This window comes from Kogia breviceps, chromosome 2, assembly GCF_026419965.1.
Source record: "Kogia breviceps isolate mKogBre1 chromosome 2, mKogBre1 haplotype 1, whole genome shotgun sequence".
In the NCBI taxonomy this organism is placed as follows: domain Eukaryota; kingdom Metazoa; phylum Chordata; class Mammalia; order Artiodactyla; family Physeteridae; genus Kogia; species Kogia breviceps.
Window position 1 is genome coordinate 115,808,600 of NC_081311.1, and position 24,253 is coordinate 115,832,852.

At 40.0% G+C, this 24,253-nt stretch overlaps 1 protein-coding gene across 15 annotated transcripts in view; it reads right to left on the reverse strand.

The window, feature by feature from the left end:
* The window catches only part of GTDC1 (glycosyltransferase like domain containing 1), a 425,639-nt gene extending 405,110 nt beyond the window's left edge, over window positions 1–20,529 (reverse strand). For 10 of the 15 annotated variants that reach the window (XM_067025961.1, XM_067025956.1, XM_067025960.1 and 7 more), the window contains exon 1: window positions 19,441–19,617. The gene's annotated coding sequence lies outside the window, so the exon portion shown is untranslated. Of the gene's footprint in view, window positions 1–669; window positions 819–19,440; window positions 19,631–20,504 lie in introns of those variants that run through there. The other 5 variants (XM_067025951.1, XM_067025962.1, XM_067025953.1 and 2 more) reach the window with 4 other exon arrangements.
* Window positions 20,530–24,253: the final 3,724 nt, after the last annotated feature.

The following is a 24,253-nucleotide window of genomic DNA, read 5'->3' on the forward strand; positions in this document are numbered from 1 at the left end:
GGTGGCGCAGTGGTTGAGATTCTGCCTGCCGATACAGGGGACGCAGGTTCGTGCCCCGGTCTGGGAAGATCCCACGTGCCGCGGAGCGGCTGGGCCCATGAGCCATGGCCGCTGAGCCTGCGCGTCCGGAGCCTGTGCTCTGCAAAGGGAGAGGCCACAACAGTGAGAGGCCCGCGTACCGCAAAAAAAAAAAAAAAAAAAAAAATTTAAAGGGGGCTTCCCTGGTGGCACAGTGGTTGAGAATCCGCCTGCTGATGCAGGGGTCACAGGTTCGTGCCCCGGTCCAGGAAGATCCCACATGCCGCGGAGCGGCTGGGCCCGTGAGCCATGGCCGCTGAGCCTGCGTGTCCGGAGCCTGTACTCCGCAATGGGAGAGGCCACGACAGTGAGAGGCTCGCGTACCACAAAAAAAAAAAAAAAAATTAAAAGGAAAAGTAATATTCAGACATTTGGAAATAGCATCATTGCCCAAAGACGCCAATAAGTGTACGTCAGGTTTTACTACAGGTTTAACCCCCATATAATAAATTTTTATTGTCTTTTATTTATTCAATAATTATGTATTCAAGTACAAACTATGTGCCAAGAATGACTCTAAATGGGGTGGTACAGTAGTAAACAAAACAAAATCCCCTGCCCTCGTCAAGCTTTCATCCTAAAAAGACTGACCATAAGGCTTCCCTGGTGGCGCAGTGGTTGAAAGTCTGCCCGCCGATGCAGGGGACGCGGGTTTGTGCCCCGGTCCGGGAGGATGCCACATGCCGTGGAGTGGCTGGGCCCGTGAGCCATGGCCGCTGAGCCTGGGCATCCGGAGCCTGTGCTCTGCAACGGGAGAGACCAGCAGTGAGAGGCCCCGCGTACCGCCAAAAAAAAAAAAAAAAAAAAAAAAGACTGACCATAAAAAAAGTAAAAGTAAAATATACAATTAGTTTAGGAAAGTGCTAACTAGAAAAATAAAGGAACTGGAAGGAGAGGGATGTTTTAAATAAAATGGTCAAGGAAGGTCTCACTAGGAATGTACCATTTCAATAAAGACCCAAGAAAAGTTAGGGAATAAGCTAAGCAGTTATCTAGGGGGAAGAGCATTCCAGGCAAAGGGAAAAACAAGTGCAAAGGCCCTGAGGCCAGTGATTCCAGGAACAGTAGTCAGGTTGTGAATGGGGGGTAGTCAACACAGTCAAAGGATGAGATTGCAGATGGGGCAATATCATGTAGAGCCTTACAGGCTACTACAAAGACTTTAGTTTTTACAGTGAATGAGAAAGGAAACAATTGAAGTTTTGAATTGAACAAAGACAAGATTTGATGTATGTTTTAAATGTGATTATTTTGGCTACTGCACTGAGACTAGACTGAAGTGCTGGGTTACACACTGAGCTGAGGATTGTAAGAGGAAGCTAGGAGACCAGTTAGGAGATTATTAAAATAATCCAAGTAGGGACTTCCCTGGTGGTCCAGTGGTTAAGACTGCACTTCCACTGCAGGGGATACAGGTTTGATCCCTTGTCGGGGAACTAAGATCCTGCATGCCACTCAGCACAGCTAAAAAAAAAAAAAATGCAAGTAAGAGATGATAATAGGTTGATGAGGCAGTAGTGGAGGTAGTGAGAGGTGGCAGATTCAAATTCTAGATGTATTCTGATGAAGAATCAACATGAACTATTGACAGATGAAGTGTAGATATAAGACAGAAGAGTCAAAGATGACTCCAAGGTTTCTGGTCAGAGTAACAAGGATGGAATTGTCATTAACTTAGATGAGGAAGACTAAAGATGAAACAAGTTTAGGTAAAAAGATCAATTCAGTTTTGAGTATTTTAAATACCTTTAACTAACCATATGGAGGTATCACAAGACAATTGGGTATGTGTCTGGAGTTCAGAGAAAAAAAGCTCTTACAATTTTTTTTTTCTGCAAAGTTAATCACTGGGTATCATGCTGTATGTGTATGTGTGTGTGTGTGTGTGTGTGTGTGTGTGTGTGTGTGTGTGTAAAACTTATAGGAAATAATCCATACTTGAATTTAATACATTAGGGCCTCAGCACTAATGGATTGTGTGTTTTCTGATTTACATAAATCCATACAAGTCTGTTAGGCACTTCACACCTTTATTTTTACTTTCACATCTGAAGTACAGCAATATGGATAGATAAGGTGTGTATTTAAGATAACAACATGAACAGACACATTCCTGGAGCTATAGCTATTTAAAAGTGACACTAGCATCAAGATACTCATTCTTATTCTGGGAAGGCTTTAAAAAACGATCACTTGTTATGAAACTAATTGCACTGCCAAATGCTCAAGATCATATGTAAAAATCATCATCTTCTCTACATTTTACTGTTTTAAATCAAGGAAAGTAATAGACTTTGTGATCAGACTTAGAAGTTTGGTTTTGATGCTTATAACCATCTAGGTTCTAACGTGAATAACGTTTCCACACTATATCTCATAAAGGAATATACTTTGTGCATTACTAACAAAATGCAAAATGGCATGTAAAAGAAATAAAACTTCAACTGGAGTTGTAACATGGGCAAACACGTTTAACTGGTGACGGAAACCATTTCTTAAAAAGTAAAATGTTCAGTGTGGATAAGCATTATTTCCTCCCAGCCATCTGTTCATTCCTAATCCCGTGCCTTCGACTCTTCCCTCACGCCAGAATACCCTTCTTCCCAGCTGTTACCATTCTCTTCCTTCAAGGCCCAGCCCAAACTCTGCCTCCTCCACAAAACCTGCCCTGAACCCCAGGGGTATTCATTTTTTTCCACATCCCCACAGCATTGCCACTTATAGGTCTAGAACACCTATGTTGCTCTGTCATGGATTAAGTTTACCTATTTACACTAAAGCAGAAACCCCCTGAGGACAGAATATCTTCCTCATCTTTGCCTGCCCTAAAATGCTTAACTGAGTACCTTACAGATCAGATTGTAGGTACTTACTAAAGGTTTGTTCAATGAAATTAAAATCCTATTAAACTAAGAAAATGATCAAATCCAATTAACTCAACGGGATATATGCTCTAATTTCCTCCCATCACTTCAAATATACTCCTCTGGATCTCACTTCCCCAACTCTCCATAACAGCCCAGATAAAAACCCTGCTGCTTCTCAGTCATTTTCAGGTACTGCAAAATGTAACCTAGTCCAAGTTATACCTTCAGTTTCATATCTTATTCAAACAGTATCCACGTACCCTGCCTCAGCCCAGGACAGCCGAGAGAAAGAACAGAATCAGTTTCTTTCAAAATCCTTGCTGGCTCTTCCACTTTTCTCCACTTCCTCTTTCACTTCCTCGTTCCTCCAGATCAGGCTAGGTAGAGGAAGAAGGACAAGTGTCCCATGTGCCTACTTCCATGGGGGTTTACTCGACAGCCATGAAACAGGATGATGTTATACTTGTGTAATTATTGATAGCTACCTCCTCTCATTCTCAAAGCCCAGCTTGGACAGTACATTTCAGGTCTTCCCAGCAGGGGCACCTTAAGCTACAGCAAGCAAAGAGGCTGGACCCTCCACGCTGAATAGTTCCCTGGTGTGTGGGATGCACTCTCAGTCTGACCTCTTACTATCCCACCCAAAATTCCCTCATAGCGCAATGGGAGGATCCATTAAGATTACTCAAGCCTGGTTACTTCCCATGGCATCCACTTGGTCCACACAAAAAACTTATGCCTTCTTACTACGCTAGATGCAAATATCAACTCTTTCCACTACTGCCCCCTCACTCAACATGCCATCTCACTGGCTTCCGTCACTCTCCTCCCCTCCAGAAACGAGTCAGTTCAGGAACACCCCCAAACTCTAGGAAACGTATGTCATGCTTTCTCAAGAACTCTTTGCAAGTTGCCATTGTGGTATCAAGAAACACGATTCTGTATTAAATACCAATCTACCCTCCTGGAGGACATAGCCAAATCCTGGACTGGAAATAAAAGGTCCTTTTGGAAAGAAACAGGGAAATGTCACAGAACTAACTCTCCACTAGATTAACAATTCTTCACTTGAATGACAGTTTTAAAACCCCTCTTCTAATTTCACTTATGTATGGGAAGTGGATGCTGCAATCCTGTTCTCCTTAACTAAATCCCAAATTCCTCTTTAGAATATAAGGATGCTTACTACCCTTTATTTTCAGCGTTGGAGCTTCAGCTGAAATCCTGAAACAAAGAAGTCTCAGTCATCATCCTATCATCTTATGATAGGTGTGGTTCCCCTGCATTACATGTACTGCTTACCTATAATAAGGAATCCTTCATTTTAAGCAACTCAATGTGAAATAAAAATTTACCAAAAAAAGGGGAGTGGGGAGCTACTGACTAAACATCAAGGGAAAGAAAAAAAGGCGATTCCTCATTTGGTCAAATTTTTTTTTTTTTTTTTTTTTTTTGCGGTACGCGGGCCTCTCACTGTTGTGGCCTCTCCCGCTGCGGAGCACAGGCTCCTGAGGCGCAGGTTCAGCGGCCATGGCTCACGGGCCCAGCCGCTCCACGGCATGTGGGATCTTCCCGGACCGGGGCACGAACCTGTGTCCCCTGCATCAGCAGGCAGACTCTCAACCACTGCACCACCAGGGAAGCCCTGGTCCAACAAATTTTATCTTAGTAAATTAGTATGTTATTTATACTCAAAACACTTCATTTAATTATATATACACTTAGTGAAGAGTCACTGCACAAAATGGAGAATTCCCACTTTAAAATTCAGATTAAAATATATGGTATCTACAACTAAACATTCTGTACAGCAATATACATTATAAATCAACTACACTCCAATATAAAATAACATGTTTTTAATTCTGTACAATACATAGTACAAGGTAATAACAAATCAACTCTATTCTACTGATATTCTTACTCTAGCAACCTTGACAATCCAAAAAAGGAGTGCTCATCTATGATCTTATCACCTACCACATTTACCATCTCATTCTCTCTTTTGCAATCCACTCATTTCCTGATGTCTACAACAGCCTCAATATCTCCATTCACAAAGTTACCTCCCACTCGCCTCAAGGAAAAGCAGCTTTAACCAGGGACTATGATGTTAGGAGAAAAGGAAATGGGAAAAGAAACCACCTAAATAGTCACTGCTCTACTAAAATCATCACAGGAATGTATGCCTACTACATCTTACCTTATGGTAATCTTTCTTCAAAAGTCTTTTTTGGAGTCTATGAAAGTCAGGTTAACTGTCTTTCTTATGTCCTATAAATATGACTAAAGAAGTCCTATGTAAAACATAGTTTGGGGACAAAAAGATGTAATTGATGAATTCTCAAGACCCTATAAATCCCAATGTTTCATCATCTCAAAAATCAATTCATAAGACCTCACCACGTGGCAGGATGAGGGAAGATAAAACAAAATATTCTTCTGACCACTGACAGAAAACTAGTTTTAAATACCTGGATTTGGGACTTCGCTGGTGGTGCAGTGGTTAAGAATCTGCCTGCCAATGCAGGAGACACGGGTTCGAGCCCTGGTCCGGGAAGATCCCACATGCCGTGGAGCACCTAAGCCCGTGCACCACAACTACTGAGCCTGCACTCTAGAGCCCTCTAGCCACAACTACGGAGTCCATGAGCCACAACTACTGAAGCCCACGTGCCTACAGCCCGTGCTCTGCAACAGAGAAGCCACTGCAATAAGAAGCCCACACACAATGAAAAGCAGCTCCCGCTTGCTGCAACTACAGAAAGCCTGCATGCAGCAACGAAGACCCAACACAGCCAAAAATAAATTTTTTAAACTGGATTTTCTTCTTCTCCTGATTACATTCAAGTCAATTATTGGTCCAAGAACCATCTAAAAGACTAACACAGATGCTTGTCTGAAATAATGTTCTCAAATCCCAATAAATAGCACTTCCTTTCTGCAATTCACTACTTTTTTTCATACTCACTTCTATGACATGTCTTCTCAATTTCAGTAAGTACAGGTGAAACAAGGATAAGTGTAACCTATCAAGCTATAGCTATGCATCCTTCTGTGTATTTTGAAAAAAGTTTAGGAAAAAATAATTGCAATCTACAAAGGGATCTATTTATTATCTCCTCCCCTTTATGCAAGGTTTCCAGAAGACGACAGTGGAATTCCTGATTTGAGTGGTCTACCAATGTTAAATCCATGTATTTCTTATTAAATATATCTTATTTATAAGGTAAAAATGTTTTGCTGCTCTATTTAAACAAACACACACACACAATCATAGTCTTTCCTAAAGTGCCTTATATTTGAAAATGGAAGTTTTCCAAATATTAACCAAATGATCCAAAATAAAATCTGCAGGGCAGTTCAATTATGGCACAATAAATGAATGACAGAGCATTTTATTTCAAAATCCTTGAGTTTTAGGATCTGAACATCTATAAGAACATCCCTTTCATTCCAGATTCAAGAGTTTATGGCATTCAAATGTTACAACACACCTGTCCCCCAGTTATAGGCATTGCTTCAATGAAAAACTAGCTTAAAAACCATAAAATCAACTTCGTATGACTCTGATCACTAATCTGACTTGTAAATTAGATGTGTGTAACTTCCACTATTCAGCAATCTGCAAATCTTTTTCCTAGCAGGATGGCTTAGTTGCACTGCACTCTGACCAAAAATGTGCAATAGTAGCAGTGGCACACTGACAAACTGATTAATATTAGGCCTTAAATAAAGATTTCAAGGTAAGTCATGAGGAAATTTTTCTGTTTGTAGATTAGCTGTACGAACTATATAAAATATAATCTATGTTTTACATCCTCGGCTACCAGAGTTTTTGTTGAATGCTAGATGATAAAAATGTTGAAAACTCACTGAGGAAAAAAATGGGATTCAACTTTGAGAGAATCCACCCACCTCATTTCCCAGCACTGCTTTCAAACCCTCTATAACTGGTATAAATAGATGTATGCCAAAAGCAGGGACTCTAACCAAATAAAATAGTGACTTGGTTCAGAGAGTACTTTGACGTTCCAGTTTTCTTATGATTCGATAGTTCTAGAAAATACATATGTTTATTTCCAGTTCACATCTGCTTGTTAAATCATTTTAAGTGAATTTATTTAATAGGTCTGAAGACATTAATTTATTAATAGTAGTAGTTAGTATTAACTTATAATACTATGTTCTACACACATTAATACTGTAGAATACAATTTTCTACTTACTATTGATTTCAGTAGCCTACACAAAAGGATATTTTCCTAGAAAATTCTGGGAGCAGTAGCTTTTTGCAAATAGAAGCATATTTTAAACATTCTAGGGGAGAGCAAAATTTCAAAAATCCCCCAAGCAAAAACTTCCATGTGAAATCATATTCCTTAAATTAACGTTTTTAGGTTAATTTTTTTAGGTTAAGCAGATGTTTCTCTTTACAATATTACCCTTAGTGTAAAAAAGCCCAATACTAAAAGGTGATAACTGTAATACATTAAAATCCATCAACAGACAGGATCTTTAAAGTCTGATTACCAAAGCAATCACCATGTGTCACTATGGAATGATAATGCATTACACATTCCCCAAGTAAAGATCAAAGCTACTTGAACCACCCCCACCAAAAAAATCATTTTTATTTAGTCATGCGGTCCTTGGAATCACAGTAGGGCTCGATGCGATACTGGTGTCACATTCTGCCAGTCATCCAAAGAATATGCCAGGCTTCTTTTTCAACTTCTCTGTCTACTAGTGCATCACTGGACCCAGCAGGCAGTTCACCCAGACAATCTCAGTAACGGATTTTGGCTCTCTGTGCATAATAGATGACAATCTTTATGAAGTATCCAGTTTGTCTTATAGCTGAGAGATTTGAACCTGCTGCAGATGTCACATCTAAATTCTTGAACGGATTTGTATCAGTGTCACCTATAAAACAAGACAGTGTCACCAACAGCATTGTCCTAGAGAACATCTGTTTCAGTAATGCTAATATGCTTTCTGCATCATAACTGATAGTCATTTATTTGCCTAAAACAAAGATCAGAGCCTGTGGCCCAAAATTCAGTCCATTGCCTGTTCTTACACAGTCATGATCTAAGAATGGATCTTGTATTTTTTTAATGGATGAAAAGTTTTTTTAAAAGACCAATATTTTGCAACTTATGAAAATTACATGAAATTCAAATTCCAGTCCCCATAAACAAAGTTTCATTGGAACATAGCTACTCATTCATTTATGGATTTTTCTACAGCTGCTTTCACACTGCAATGGCAAACTTAACAGAGACCATAATCACCCATAAAGCCTAAAATATTTACTATCTGGTGCTTTAAAAAAGTTTACTGACCCCTAGCCTAGAGAATATTTAGTGGGTAGGTAATATGAAGCCTAGTGTCTGCTGCATGAAGAACATGAGTGTAATGACCCAGCTGTTCCTCTGCCTTACTTCCATCCATTGGTTTAACAAATACTTCTTGGGCAGGTCTGTCACTCCACTACACACAGCTAGCTATGGTCACTCTGCTTCCCACTTTGGCTCAGCCTTGCCTCAATCCAAGGGGTCAAACAATGCCCTTGAGCAGAAAGAAGACAAGCTCAACTTCAGGTCAAATTCTAGTTCTCCCAAGTTGGCATCATCTGTGTGCACAGGTTCTCCTGGTTCTCAATTTCTGCTTTATATCCACCATTCCCCATAACAGGCTTCCCATATGGATACCACTCTTAAAAGTCTATATTTCCTACCAGAGACCCTAAGGCAGCAGGCTGAGTCACAGCATTCTCTGACTGAACTGTGCCAGCTGATCAACAGTTCTACCCCTGCCCTAACAGCCACACTGTAACGTGAATTTGTTTGGGGTCCTTGTGAACAGCTTGAATACTCCAACACCCTCCTGGCTTCCACCGCTCTTCCTGATTATGAATGCCCCTGGAGTTCATCATTTCCTTTTACATTCAAACCTCTGGCCTATAAATCTATGAGTTCAACCTTCCCAACTGGCTTGTCGTTCTATTTCTTGAGTTCAGTTCACACAGTAACCAAACATAAGAGCACAACACAACAAAACTCTGTACATATGGATTTCCCAACCTAGGACTACCAATCCCTTATTTTTTTAGCAACTGCCACAAAAGGTTATCTATCACCTGCAAGCAATATCTAGAATATCCCTTCTTCTTCCCTCCACCATTGCTGATTAGCCCAAAGTTTCTACACCTGCTTCACCTGAGAGGGTTACTCACCACCCTTTCTACCCACCTGGGGTGCCTAGGATAACCTGCGTCTCTTGAGCATTGCTTCAGAATGCCTCTCTTGCTTCTGTTAAAGCTTTAGCACTCCTGTTTCTATTGTAAGCGGGAAAAGGGGGTTTCTTGCCACTGTTGGACTGCAGTGGAGTAATTTATTTGGCTAGCCTTCTAGAAGTCAGAATATAATTCCCCAAAGAAAGATGTTAACAATCCACAATGAGGCTCTGCCCATAGTATCAATGGCACTATGGAACCCATCTGTAATTCATATTATATTGTTGGGAAATAACTAATTCACAAACACATTCACAAGTTGTGGACTGACCATCTAGAAAATAGCTATGAAATGTCAGGAAGAGTTCACAGCAGACAGATTAGCCTAGTGTAAAGACTTCAGAGAAAATGGCAGTTTATTTTCAGCAAAGTGAATTTCACTACAACCCTGAAGTAGCCTGCCATGGTGAACAGCGCTTAAAACTGCATGAATATCTCGCAACCAAAAGAGTGGCATCAAGAATGAATTCGCTGATAAAGTGACCATTAACCATTATCTCAATTCTGGGTAGCAACAATATAGGTAGCAGCGATCTTAAATAAAAATGAAAATCTTCTTTAAAAACACTCATAGGAACCTTTCTGCCTACTTGGAGAATGACACAGAACCCCATTCAGTGACATATCATTACAACCAGGAAAATAAACTAGAGGTATGTAGTCCATATTCCAAAGAAATACACAAAACATTAGAACTTCATTCATTTGATGAATCTAGCCACCATTCCTTAAAGAAACAGTTCTCAAACTTCTTAGTATCAGGCCTCCTTTGTGTTCTTGAAAATTGAGGACTCCCAAGAGCTTTTGTTAATGAGTTATAATTATCAATATTTACCATATTAGGAATTAAAGGTGAAAATTTTAACTATTTATTCATTTTAAATTTTTTCAAAGCGTGGTTTATAATTTAATTTAAAAATTGATATAAGAGATCCAACACAATTGAGCTGATTCTCCCATCCATGGGACATTTGGGTTGTTTCCAATTTTTCACTATTATAAAATGATGTCATAGATCTATAAATATTAACATGAAAAAAGATTTGCTCTATAGTGTTAACAGGGAAAAAAATCAGGTTATAAAATGGCATTTAGTTTGCTATCTTCTTTTGGTGAAAAATATATGCAACTTTGAACAGATGTTTATTAAAGCACTTGTTTCAGTGAATTGTTAGTATCTGAAAATGAAGACATCTATCTCCCTACCTACACTGAGTTCCTGCAGGTGGAAACTGCTTATTTGCAGACACTCTGCAAGTATCTGTTGAATGAAATAGAATATTTTCCATTTCTAGAATGTGCAAGACAATGATTAAGTTCCAGTTTTGTGACAAAATATGTTCTGCTTTTCCTCTGATTCATTTTAAATTTTTAATGACATTTAATGAGAATATATTTTATGAAAAATTACTTTACTATACCAAAAAAAGCTTAGTGATAAAAATAATACTGTTTTACAACTTTTGCAAATTTCTTTCATGTCTAACTTAATAGATGACAGCTGAATTCTCATATCTGCTTCTACATTCAATCTGTCGTGATACATTGTTTTGTTTGAACTACATGAAAAATATAGCCCCACACATATATGCAGTGAGAAAAAAGAAAATATATGTTAATATTAGTATCATTTTCAGATAACTGTGGATGTTTTTCTTTGATACTACACCAAAACTTGACAAGTAGGAGTTTTGGGTTAGCTGTAATATGAAATCTAATATCACATAAGCTTTTTGTATTCTGTTACTTGCTTTTTATAAGGGTCTTTTACCATAATTTTGTAACACTGATCCCTTTGAAAATATTGGTTCATTGAGTTATATAAATATTGAAAATCTTGACATAATTAATACCATAGCAAAAACTCACATTCATAATATCACCACCCATCACATCAGAAAACTCTTTAAGTACTGGGAAGCTGACAAGAGCACAGCAGTTGACTTAAGTTTTCCAAAATTTTATAAGTTTTCCAAAATTTTAATTTTCACTAGAAAGCTCAAATTTTATCATCAGCAACAAATATTATCTATTGCTTTTGCCATGAAGTGACAAGTCTCACTGTGTTCGTTTTCAAGAAAATGAGTGCCAAATACCTAAGTCTAAATAATCCTAGTTTGTCTGGTACTCATTCTTTCCAGTAAAAATGATGCTTCACGCAAAATACGGCTAGCTCAGCTCACAACTCAAAAGAACACATAAGGGCTTTCCTTGAGACAAACAATGTACTCTGGATATGTAGCAGAAGTGCCTTCTGCATATTTCCTATCTCATCACACAGAATATTAAAACAATGCATTCAAGGATCAAGATTTAATAAAACTAATAATTTTTACTGCTTCATTAAGGACACTCAAGTAAAACTGGCTTTTTGAGTTTTTGTTTTCTGTTTTACAGTGAATGCACGGTAGTGAAGAATACAATGATTACTAGTACACCCTGGTGCCACTGCCATTTAATATCTACTAGGATACCCACAGTTTTATCCACTATTCCTTTAGTATCAGCAGGGCAAATGTAAAAACAGTGGAAAAGGCAAACAGTTAGTATTACTATATAAATAGTTTTAACCTAATGGACCCCCTGAAAGGGTCTCAGTGACCCAAAAAGGCCTGTATACCACAACTTGAGAACTACTGCTGTCTTAAGGAAACATTGAAAGCTAATGAATGATAACCTGCCATCCCCAAATCCACAGTAAATATCCCCCAACATAAAAAATATATTAAATATCTGTATGAATTCTTTCATTTTGACTCAAAATTGGTCCAATTTGTTCTGAAACTGAATTAATAATAATATAAATAACAGTAGCAATTAACATTTAATGAGTTCTTACATGTATTATCTCATTTAATACTCATAATAACTCTATTAATTTTCTCACATATTCATGTTACAGATGAGGAAGGCTGAGGTCCAGAGAAGTAAAGCCACTTTTCCAAAGTCATAATAACAATTATCACTATTTATGGATTCCAGCTTTACTCAATATTTTGCATACGTCATCTCTTAAGTCTTAACAACCATTTTATTATCCTTTTTTCCCTTTTTAACTCTTTAATCTTTAATACCCATTTTACAGATGAAAACTTTTAATCCAAAAAGTAAAGAACCCTGCCCAAGGTTACCCAAATGTTAGATCATCTATATTCAAATTCAAGTCTGTCTTACTCCAGCAAGTACACTCCACATTCTGCTTCCCTATCCCACATATCGGTATGTCCTTTGTATATAAATAGACTGATGGTTGCAAAAGTCTTACGTAAAAGTTTTAAAAGAGAAAGAGAAAAATATCGTATATTAGTGCATATATGTGGAATCTAGGAAAATGGTATAGATAAACCGGTTTGCAAGGCAGAAATAGAGACAGAGATGTACAGAACAAACGTATGGACACCAAGGGGGGGGAAGGCCGGGGTGGGGGGGTTATGAATTGGGAGATGGGGATTGACGTATATACACTAATATGCATAAAATAGATAACTAATAAGAACCTGCTGTATAGCACAGGGAACTCTACTTCACTTTTCTGTACAGTAGAAACTAACACAACATTGTAAAACAACTCTACCTCAATAAAAAATAAAAATTAAAAAAATAAAGACATAAAAATAAATAAATAAAACATATAATAGCAAAGCAGTTATAAGAATAAAAGAAAAACAAAGTCAACCGCGCAAGACCTCTATTTGGAATAATTCTTGCTTACCTATCTCTGTTATCAAATGGAACAAAATATACTTCTTTTTAAAATCGTGTATGATCCAGATAAATAGTTCATTAATTCACATTATTAAACACTTATCTGCACATGACAACAAATCAATACAGCTAAGATTACTCTTTAAAAAAAAACTCAATACATTAAGCTGATATTATTCCTATATTACAGATGAGGAAACTAACACCCAGAGAAGTAACTAACTTCCCCCAAAGACATGCTGTTCATAAACGGTACAGAGTCAAAATCAGTTTGGACTGACCCTGAAGCCTAAACTCTTCAATCACATTGCCTGCATGTATTTAAGAAGGTCTCAGGCAATGAACTAGAAGTTGCTCACAAGGTCTGTATACAGAGCTTGCTGATATCATATCCACTCTACCCAAGGCAATCATGATATGAATCGTCTTGTATCTCAAAGACCAATAGGTGAAAAGGAAGCTGGTGATGCTGAAAATAAAGAGCCATGTTCTGAGGTGGTTTAAGTAAAGCATCTATAGGTGATGCTGAAGAAAGAAGTAAAATTCACTTACAGAGGTGTCAGACAGCACACATCTCTGCTGCTAAGATGAGCTTACCTCTGTTTAAACAAAACATACCAAAAAAAAAAAGCCAAAGCCTAGAGGAAAATGTCACCACAGCTACACAGACTATCTACAGATTGCACAATAACTTTCAGATGCCAGGAGCCCAGGAATGCTGCAAACCTTAGTAAATGGCAGCAGAAATCATTTTCCTAAAACACTCTAATCAATCACAAAAATGTTCAAGTTAGGATTTGCAAAGGTCAGGGGTTATGCCCCAATGTTTGTTTCTATTTCAAGGGCTTACAGTGCAAACTGCTGCTTAAGTATTAAAGCCCAAGGGGGACAAGAAAAGAATCAAGGTTTATCCAGCTCAATTCACCCTCACAACTTCTTGTAACAACTTGCAGGAAAATATCTTGAGACTGGACAGAAGAGTGTGGCTTTAATTTCAAATCAAGTGCATTCTCAAGGAGTCCCCAAACACATTTGACGTTTGACAGGAAGGTGACAAAATGGGAGGCTGTGGTGTACCTCCTAAAAGGGCAGGCAGTACAGGCAAGAGATGAGCAATTATACTTGTCACAGAATACGATATTCTGGATTCCCTCTGTGGCAAAGGAAAAAAAAATTATAGAGCAAACTTTACCTCCTCCATCAATGATTCCCAGCATGACCAAAAAGAATCAGAATCTAGTAATGTAAAACCAGCTGACAGATATATAGAAAAAAAAAAAAAAAAAAATCAAGATTGAGGTCATGTCCCTTGACATGCATCATTTACACAAAGGATTCCCCCACTTATCTGAATTAATTTCATGTACCTCATTTCATTCAGATAATTGAAGTTTTCCTCTTAGAGCTGTAAAGTGTTTACCTCAACATAATTAGTAAACTATCCACTTAAAAATGCCACTACAAAAATTACCACCCCCTCCTCTCTACACATAAATGTATATTCCACTATCCTTAAAAGTATGAGATTTTGGTCTTCATGGGGAATGTAGTTCAACAGTCCTCTTTAAAAAATTAGCACAAGAAATTCTACACGAAAAGTTATGGTCATTACTTTTTTAATAAGTGCCTGCATAACTTTGTAAAGACATGGTAATTGGGGTATTCAATACATGACTACTGTTCTGAAACCAAATTAAAGGTTTAGACTACTAAAGAGTTTGATGACTTGCCTCAATACAATAACTGGGATTGTATGGAGACCAAAATCAAAGAGGTCTCTATTTTTTATGAGCAGGCATTTAAGGGCCTTTTAATGAGAATTTACTCTTTAGTATAAAATTATTAATGCACAAAAATAGGGCCATTAAATTCACTTCTTTATAGTGCCATAAAACTTCTCTTTGTAAGAAATATAAAATAATATACATTTACTCAAACTCCAGAAAAACAGAAATGAACAACACCTAACAATACATGGTGAAAATTATATACTTTTTCTTCTTAAATAAACTCCCTGCCAGATGACTAATGATGCTATTTTGTATGTGGATATGCTTATAATTTAAAATATACAGACTCCCTAGTACTTATGTCAATGAAATGTCTGATCTTCTCGTATGAATTCTCAATTTCTATATGAAAATTGGTTTCCCATATTGATTACACTATTGATTATATCCAATCAATATTTATTTATCACCTGCTATGTGCCAGGTACTGTACTAAGTGCTGAGGACACCGACAGGAACAGCACAAATTTGGTCCCAACACTCCGGGTACACACAGTCTAGAAAGAAAGACATAACAAACAAATGTGCTATGGGAAAGTATAACAGATACTTGGTCAAATGAAAGCTCAAAACTGAGAGAGAAAAAAAAAAAAAAAAACTGAGAGAAAACCTGGGTAGAAAATCAAACACCTGAAAATAATTAGTTACCACTGAAATTGGATAAAAATCACCCAGTAAGCAACTCAGCTATGAAGGCAGAGAACCAAGAGCAGGGTAGTCAGGAAGGGAATCTACGTAATGACTGGATGACCAGGGTGTCCTAGCGTCAGATGCAAATGAAAAGTTGACCCTCAAAAAAAGCTGAAATTATAACAGCCAAAGAGCCCAGCTCTCAGCTGTTCTGTCCTCAGTACCTAAGAAGTCAATCCAGTGAGCATGAGTCTGAGAAGCAGTATCAAAGTACCTTGACTCTGCTAGTTCTGCCCCAGTTGAAGTAGGACCCCAACCATCCACCATGGACAAGACCAGGTCCAAGTTCCCTGAGGGGAGAGAGGACAGCGAGGAGACGGAGAGTTCTGGAGCAGGCTCAAGACAAGGCTCCAGGTCCACAAGGGATATGGAATACAAAAACGAATAATAAAAGAAATATATCAACTCTATGGATTATTTTATGCTAAGGAAATACTGCAGAACTGCTTTACTTTTAAAAATAAATACTCAAAAAAATTGTAATCTTGAGTTTAAATGACTTAAGTGTGACCTTCAAGTGTGGGAGAAAACAACTAGACAGTCTCACTAATTCTTATCAATTGTCTAATTCTATAACCTAATTCCATCTAAATCTATATTAATATATTCTAGATGCTTCACACATACTTCCCTAAAATGTTTATGCCATATATTTCAAAACTCCTGATGAGTGAAAGAAAGCTTTTTTCAAAATGAGAATCTCATTTTGAAACTCAGTCAAAGTGAGTACATGCCAAGGATATAATAAGACACCATACCTTTGTGAGCAATGGATGCTGAGGGCACCAGAATAATTCCAAATCCCACCTCCTGAAGAGGCTGGGGATCTTAAGGTATTTTCAGTCTTAAAAATCAATTCAAGGGCTTCCCTGGTGGCACAGTGGTTGAGAATCCGCCTGCCGATGCAGGAGACACGGGTTCGTGCCCTGCTCCGGGAGGATCCCACATGCCGCGGAGCGGCTGGGCCCGTGAGCCATGGCTGCTGGGCCTGCGCGTCCGGAGCCTGTGCTCCGCGATGGGAGAGGCCGCAACAGTGAGAGGCCCGCATACCGCAAAAAAAAAAAAAAAAAAAAAAAAAAAATCAATTCAAGAAGTGGGTGGAAAAGACAGAACAGGGAGTGAGTGGGCCAGGCAGCCTGGGACTGACACAGGAACCAGCAATGATAGATATGAAATTATCTGCTCCCTACAAATTAAGTACTATCATACTCTACTGTACAACTGTTTTCAGTAATAGTGTCAGGAGGGGGAAAAAAATGCATGTAGTCCAAAGATGATGTCCCTATGAAAACTATTATTCATATAACTCAACATACTCAAATAGGAATCACACTATGGAAATGGCCCTGCATTTGCCCAAACATTACTGGCCAAGGCTATTCAAAGGGTGGAGTGGTGGTACTTTCCAAAAGAAATGCTTGAAAAATTTCCTCAGTAATTTTTTTTAATAAACAAAGCACACTATAATAATCTATTAAAGAAAGAATATAAGCCTAAGGGAAAAAGAAAATATAGTAAGGTTTGTTTGGTTTGGGGTTTGTTTGTTTTCATTATCGCCACCATGAAGCACAAGGCATCAGCCAAAAACTGTTTAAAATATCATTTCAGGACAGCTTACCACAGGAGTCTGAGCTCCAAAAGTCATGTTGCTTCCCGAAGTCTATGTACTGAAAAATACATCTTTATAAAGTGAAACCAAGGCCTTAAAACGTGGCGTACAGTAACAATTAGGGTCATTCAATTCACGATTCTCAAACTTTGCTCCAGTGGAAAATTTGTATTATTTTAGCTCAACTGCGGTGTCCTAACAAAAAATTTAAATAATGGTGTCCTTTCCCAATTTCACAGTGGGTAATGTATGTTAAAGAACAAAATTCTCAATGTTAAGCTCTTGCCTCAATTAATCTAAAATATTAGATAACTGCTACCTCTTTCAATATTGGAATTCAGCCTAACAGAGTATCTATTCAACACAAAAACGGAAATGAGGTATTTCAAGTTTATAATATCATGATTCATGACTTCCAAGCACTCTGCTACCTTCTTAAATTTGATTAAGCCCAACAAAACCACAAGCATTACAAAGTACACTTCGCTTGACATGAAGCATACAAAAGATGAATAAAACACAGCCCACCTTACATGAAGCCACACCAGGGAAAATGCACACAAGCCAAAAAGTAACTACTAAATACCCGCAGTAAACACTGGAGAGTGGGAGATGCAAAGAATTCACCCTACCCCAGCAAGGACCTGGGGACTTCTGCATTGAGGACCACTAACAAAAGGGATGCTGAAGATGCTGGAATTCGATGACTACATGTGTATAGGACCTTTCTTCCTAATTAATATCAAGGTTACATACACCATAACCCTAGAACTCTTGCAATGCCAATCTCCTGGAATTGACACAGACTATCTGAATCAAGTATATGAATAAACATTCTCAAAGTGAAAATAGTTACTAAATTCAAACAAACTGGAAAGTACTGTTTCAATTGAAAAAATGTAAAGATTGCCTAAATATAATTTGTATCATTTGATCTAATGACTCCAAATCACAAACTAAGGCATATACTCAAAACACCGGGAAAAAATTCAAAGTTAGTAATTACTTGGCTTTTTTTTTTTAAGACATCAAAATCAAAACAAATTTTGGTACAAAAATATCCATTGGGGAGGTATGAATGATCTACCTAAGTGTTCGGTTAAGTCAACTAGTTCTATTCAGTTCATGTTAAATCTCTTCAGGAAACTTGGATTACTTTTACTCTGCAAAATAACAGGGTTGCAATAAATTAATTATTAATAATAATTAATAGTTAACTGAAGTTCCTCACAAACAGAAAATTCTGTACTTCTGCAGTCTGTCAGATTAAGACGTCAACACGGTTTCAAAACAGGAGTAAAAAAGCCTTCTAAACTTCTCAAATTGGTAATGCTATAAAATTCAGTTTCCTACCTTATCTCAGTATCACGGTTCACATTTTACCTACCCAGTTTTCAAGTTCGTCAAAGAAAGTTTCATGATTCAAAGGGTACTGCTCCCACCCTCAATACTAAAACTGTTTCTTAAATACAAGATCCTAAGGAAAATATATAATGAAAGGCAGTGAGAGATGTGAATCTATTTTACATCAAACCTGGAATGCACTAATTAAAATTCAATATTGCACGTGGTATGTGGGTTCCTACATGAAACTCCTGCCATGCTCTAGCTTAAAGTTAAACAGGTTAATAGAATCCAATAAAATGGCTCTATTGAATTATACTGGATTTCTTTCCAGCAGCTCCTTTACCTGACCATTCTGCTGAGCTTTAAAATCAACTTCAGGGGTAGCACCCAATAACCAAGGAGAGCCACGGCTCACGGGGGCTGCATTCTGCAACCCACCCGGTGTGGAAAATCACCGTCAACGCACGTTTTCCATTTCAAACTATGATACAGGTGGAGGAAAAAGTGTAAAGCCTTCTCTTTGAACCTCCCATCACACTGCCTCCAAGCGCTAACTTAAGAATTATCTCAAAGACAATGTAATGCAGTACAGTTCTCAGAAAACTCTAAAAGTTGCCTTTGCCAGAGAGGGGAGACCAAAAAAACAAAAAAAGAACTCCCTCAAGACTAAAGGTTGAATTAACGTAGTACTGCAACCTCGCTATTGGGTGCACGGCTGGATTTACAGGACAAATTCAGAGAACCTTTCCCCCCCCGAACAGACTGCCTGGGTCCCGATTAAAATAAGTATATGCGGGATCGTCAGAGGAAGGAAGGGGGCGGGGAGAGCGCAGAGTGAGTGAGGTCTTTAGCCTCGGCTGCTAAGGGCAGGAGAGTTAGCGCGATAATGGGGCCAGGCGCAAAGGGTCCTTCAGGAAGACCTGGCGGCGCAAGGGACCACTGGCCCAGCAGTCTCGTGGTCGGCAATGAGGCCCCTCCGCTCCTCGGGCCAAGGCCGGGAGCCCGGCCCCCCCTCCTCCCCGCGAGAAGGCGACGCGCCCCAGCCACCCTCACCGGCCGCGCGACGAGGCGGCTGCGGCGCGCTGGCTGCGGGAAGCCGGCCCGCAAGGCGCGCAGAACCCAAGAAAAGGAGGTGAAAACATGGCCAGCGCGTAGCAGGACTGAGACACCGCAGCCGAGGTACCCGGCTCAGGGCGCGGGGCGGACGGCGGCGCCGCGAACGCAGCGCGTGCGCCCGGGAAGCGCACCGCCCGCGCGGCCCTCAGCTCCGCCCCCCGGCTCCCCGCGCCGCCGCCGCCGCAGCCCCTCTGGGAACTCCAAGCCGCGCGGCCCCGCGAGGCGGGCGCCAAGGAGGGGAGGGGCCGCGCTCCCCGCCTCCCCGCTGGCCCGCGCGGCTCCCCAGCCCGGAGCCTACTCACCTCCTCCTCCTCCTCCTCCTCCTAGTCTCTCCCTCCTGGCCACCAGCGCGGCCCAGCCGGCGACGCGCTGACGCCGTGCCCCTCCCCCGCGGCCTCCGCCGCCGCCGCCGCCGCCCCGCCCGGCCGGCGGCCGCAGCGGCCTCAGGACGCGTCAGGCGCAGGCCCCGCCTCCCGGCCCGCCCACGCGCTCACCACTCCGCCCCCTGCGCGGCCAGGTTGTTGCGGGTCCCTGAGTCAGCAGACGCTCCTGCCTGTGCGAACCGCGCCACCTCGGCTCTCGATTCCCGAGCCTCTCCTCACCTGCCCACTGCCCTAGGACCTCACTTCGCCTCCCACTTCCCCGCGCGCCCTTTCCCATCTCTGGTCAGCACCCGCGTCTTCCCCTTAAGCCTCTTTATACTCTTTCCCTAATCCCTAGTCTGGTTGTAAGCTTGCATTGGTGCCTTCTCCTTCCTTCTAGATCTTCTCTGCTCACTAGGTCAGCCTCGGTTTCTTCCTGCAGTTTTCCCGCCGGTCCCTTCTCTCCCCGTTCTCCGTTCCCCTCCCTGGCCTGCTGAAGCCACGTACCCGCCTTCTTCCCTGCCACTGCTGCCTGCTGTGCAGCTCGCACCTCCTAGGCACCTGCTTGGCCAACGCGTCCTAGTTTCCCTCCCCGTGGTCCCCTCAGAACCCTCTGGGCAGGCTCTTTCCTTCCTTTACCTACAGTTTGAGCGTCCTTGCTGTTCTCACTACTCCAAATACTTCATACGCAGTTTGGGAATTAATGGTATGTGCGCAGCCCCACTCGCCTCAAGAGAGTCACTCAAGTAGTTAAAAATCACAAAGCAGAACGATAGCAGTGGTGACAATCTTTGACTTTCATCGTTCCCATCCATACTTTCTCTGCGATAAAATGTCAGTTGACACAATTTCTATTGGGTCTTACAGTCCACAAATTTTGCCTGTTTTTTCCCTACAACCTAATCTCACTTCAGTTCTTTTATTTATAAAATTCATAGTCTGTAGAAAGAGCACCAGTATCTTTTAGGTCTCTCGTTTTCTTACCTGTAAAAGGAGGAATTTGTTTCTTCCACATTGAAATTTCTGTGATTCCAAATCAAAGGATTTTGTATTTGGAAGGAGCTTGTGGGTTAAATGAGTCAGAAGAAGGCAAAACATGCAAATGTAACTAGAAGTCTGGTAAACTTCATTTTTAAAACTGCAACTTGGAAGAGTTAGGTTGTGATGTGGAAATGAGTTGAGAGACATAGCAAAATAAGGGAAACTGATTAGGCCTTTAAAGTTACATCCACAAGTTGCTTTAAATTGTGAGTAAACATATTATCCCTAAATTGAAGAACTAAAACTATCTTCCATTCTAAATAAAATCCGGGCTCTATGAAGACCCTCAAAGTTTAAAACCATTGTTGAACTGAACAACAGCATTACAAGCATGTGAAAACCTTATCAACCATCTGTCCATCCACTTTAACATAAATTGGGAAACAGAAAAGTATAAATGCCAAAAGCTGAAAGTGAGTGTTCCTAACAACACACAAAACTAGTAAATCCTATCCCATGGCATAAGTATAACAAGAACTCCAAAGGCTATGGCTGCCATTTCATTGCTATGGAAATAGTCATACAATTTTTTTTTAATATTTACTTTCCTTATTTTTTTGGCTGCGTCGTGTCTTTGTTGCAGCACACGGGATCTTCGTTGAGGCATGAGTCATACAATTTTTAATTAACTTATCTAGTCCTTAATATCATCTGGAATCTAATCTTTTCATTTTATTGAAGAACTGACACCCAGAGAAGGTAAATCACTTACTCAATATTGCCCATATTAATTGGAAACAAAGTCAGAATTCAAACTCAGATCTTCTGTCTCACATAGCTGCCAGCATCTGGCTTATAGTTACCAGTTACATAAAGCTATTCAACATCAGAGGTCTTTAACTCTGCCGTTTCGTCTACATGGTCTGAGTGATGTATGCAATCATACTTGGCATTAATTAGGAAGGTATCCACTGGTTTCAAGAATTCCTTTTGCACAAGCTCCATCTCACCTGGTCAGGGTTCACCTTTATTCCAGGCAATTCTGGCCAGGCCTCTGGAGTCATGTCCCAACCAAACACATTCATCCTTGGAGGTGCCAAGAGCTGTGCATGATTGTAAGAATTATGAAGTCCCTATTGCCAAGAAAATTACAACATTACTCGGGGGGTGGGGGGGTGTAAAATATGAAACATAAAATGATCAACAATTCACCATTAGTAAAAAAGGATTCAATATAAAATCCATATTTTAAATTGGAAATTAACCATGTAGATTAAGGGAAGCTTTTTTTTTTTTTCTTTTTTAAATTTATTTTTGGCTGTGTTGGGTCTTCGTTGCTGTGCAGGCTTTCTCTAGCTACAGTGAACTGGTGCTCCTCTTTGTTGCCGTGCGCGGGCTTCTCATTATGGTGGCTTCTCTTGATGCGGAGCACGGGCTCTAGGTGCACCGGCTTCAGTATTCATGGAGCACGGGCTTAGTTGCTCCACGGCATGTGGGACCTTCCCGGACCAGGGCTCAAACCCGTGTCTCCTGCATTGGCAGGCGGATTCTTAACCACTGCACCACCAGGGAAGTCCCAAGGGAAGCCTTCTTAAAGGACAACAAAGGAAATGTAGAATTTGGATTTGTTTATAGGGAAAAGGTAAAGGAAATTGCTTGAACAAAGGCAGTGGGGAAAAAAATGAGCAAGCTAACAATGGGGAAATGGTAGGAGATCAGATGAATTAAAACATAAGGTTCACTTAGAAACAATAGAAAACAAAGCTGAAATGATCGGGTAGAAGATCTGAATTTGAGCCTGACAAATTTAGATTTGATCTAATGAAAGATCATTTTGAATTTGGCAGGGGGCGGGGTGTAAATGAGACAGGAGACCATAACCTTGTCAGGTTCTGAAGTAGCAAGTGGGATTTTAAAAGAAATGGTAGACATAAATGCCACTAAGGAAATGACTTGGGTTTAGTGGTTATATATAAGGAATCAAAGATCAGTAAGCAGTGCAAGATGACTTTAAGTTTTTGGCAAGTCAACAACAGTATACATAGACCTTAGCACCTTAGAGTTGGAAGATGATCGGCCCTCAGTGGTACAGGCTCTCAATTGCTAGAGAAGGAAGCACAAAACTTCCCAAGGTATACCTTCCTATTCATCACATCCTCATTCCAGAAAACTTTAGTTTGCTACTCAAATCAAATTAGAAGTTAAGAAAAAAATCTCTTACCCTGTCATGGGCTCTTTGCTGGTGTTTTATGGTCGACCTATTTTTACTTCCGTTTCAGCCCCACTGATGTAAAAGTGCTTGGTAGTGCAGTATATAATGTTACAGATGGAAATAAATCAATAAGTGTTAAATACATACCAAATGCTGTTCTGCACTCTGCTAGGCCTGGAGGGCTGGAAAAGTATAAAAAGGACCTCTACCTTTCATAAGCTTATAATCTGGTTGGAGAAAAAAATGTCAACACACTTGACACAACAGAGAATACATTCCATGGGTGGCAAGAACAACCTGGGTGGACTGTAAAGTGTGCCTACATAGAAATAGTGGGAAACAGAGTTGAATGCATTGGAAATGATATGATGGATACTGTTCATCATTTAACAAATTTTCATTAACCTTTAAGCATGTTCTAAGTTCTGGAGGTAAAGCAGTAAAATAAAAAGTTCCTTCTCTCATGGAGCTTCCATTCCATTTAGGAGAGACAGAGAGGAACAAATAAATACACAATTATCAAACAGTAATAATTGTTCCAAAGAAAGTAAAATGTGAGATGTCAAAATAAGTATGGAAAGTAGGTAAGATGTTTCAGAGGAACATTTAAACAATGGCTTGAATGAAAGAAACAACCAGTCCTGGCATGGTCTGGGGAAGGGCAGTTCAGGCAGAGTTAGCTATTGCAGAGCCCTAAGGAGGGATCAAGCTTAGTGTCCTTGAGACTAAAAAAGACCAAGTGTTTCTGGAGTATAAAGAGCCAGGAGGAAAGTGAGGGAGATGAAACAGGAAAGGTAAGCAAGTTCTTGTAGGTAAGAAGGGATTTTGAGGTCAGGCTAAAGTACAGATATTTGGAAGATTAGTTGCTGTGGCATTCTGGATTAGAGGAGGGGAGATTAGAACCTGTAACACCAGATGGAAGCCTGTGTGATAATCTGGGCAGGAGGTGACGTGAGGTAGACAAGGTTGGTGGCAAGGTCAGCAGGGAAGACAAAAACGTCAAGGAGATCAAGTAATGGGTATTTATGAGGGGTGGTAGGCGGTGTTGGGTGGGGAGAGTCCACAGTGTCAAATGCAGCAAAAAGGTCAAGGAGAATAGGCATTAAGTAAGAGCTAGTATAATTAACAAGAAAAATGTCATGTGTAACCTCCAAGGGAAGAGTTCCCATAGGATGGAGTGGTGAGAAGTGAGGAA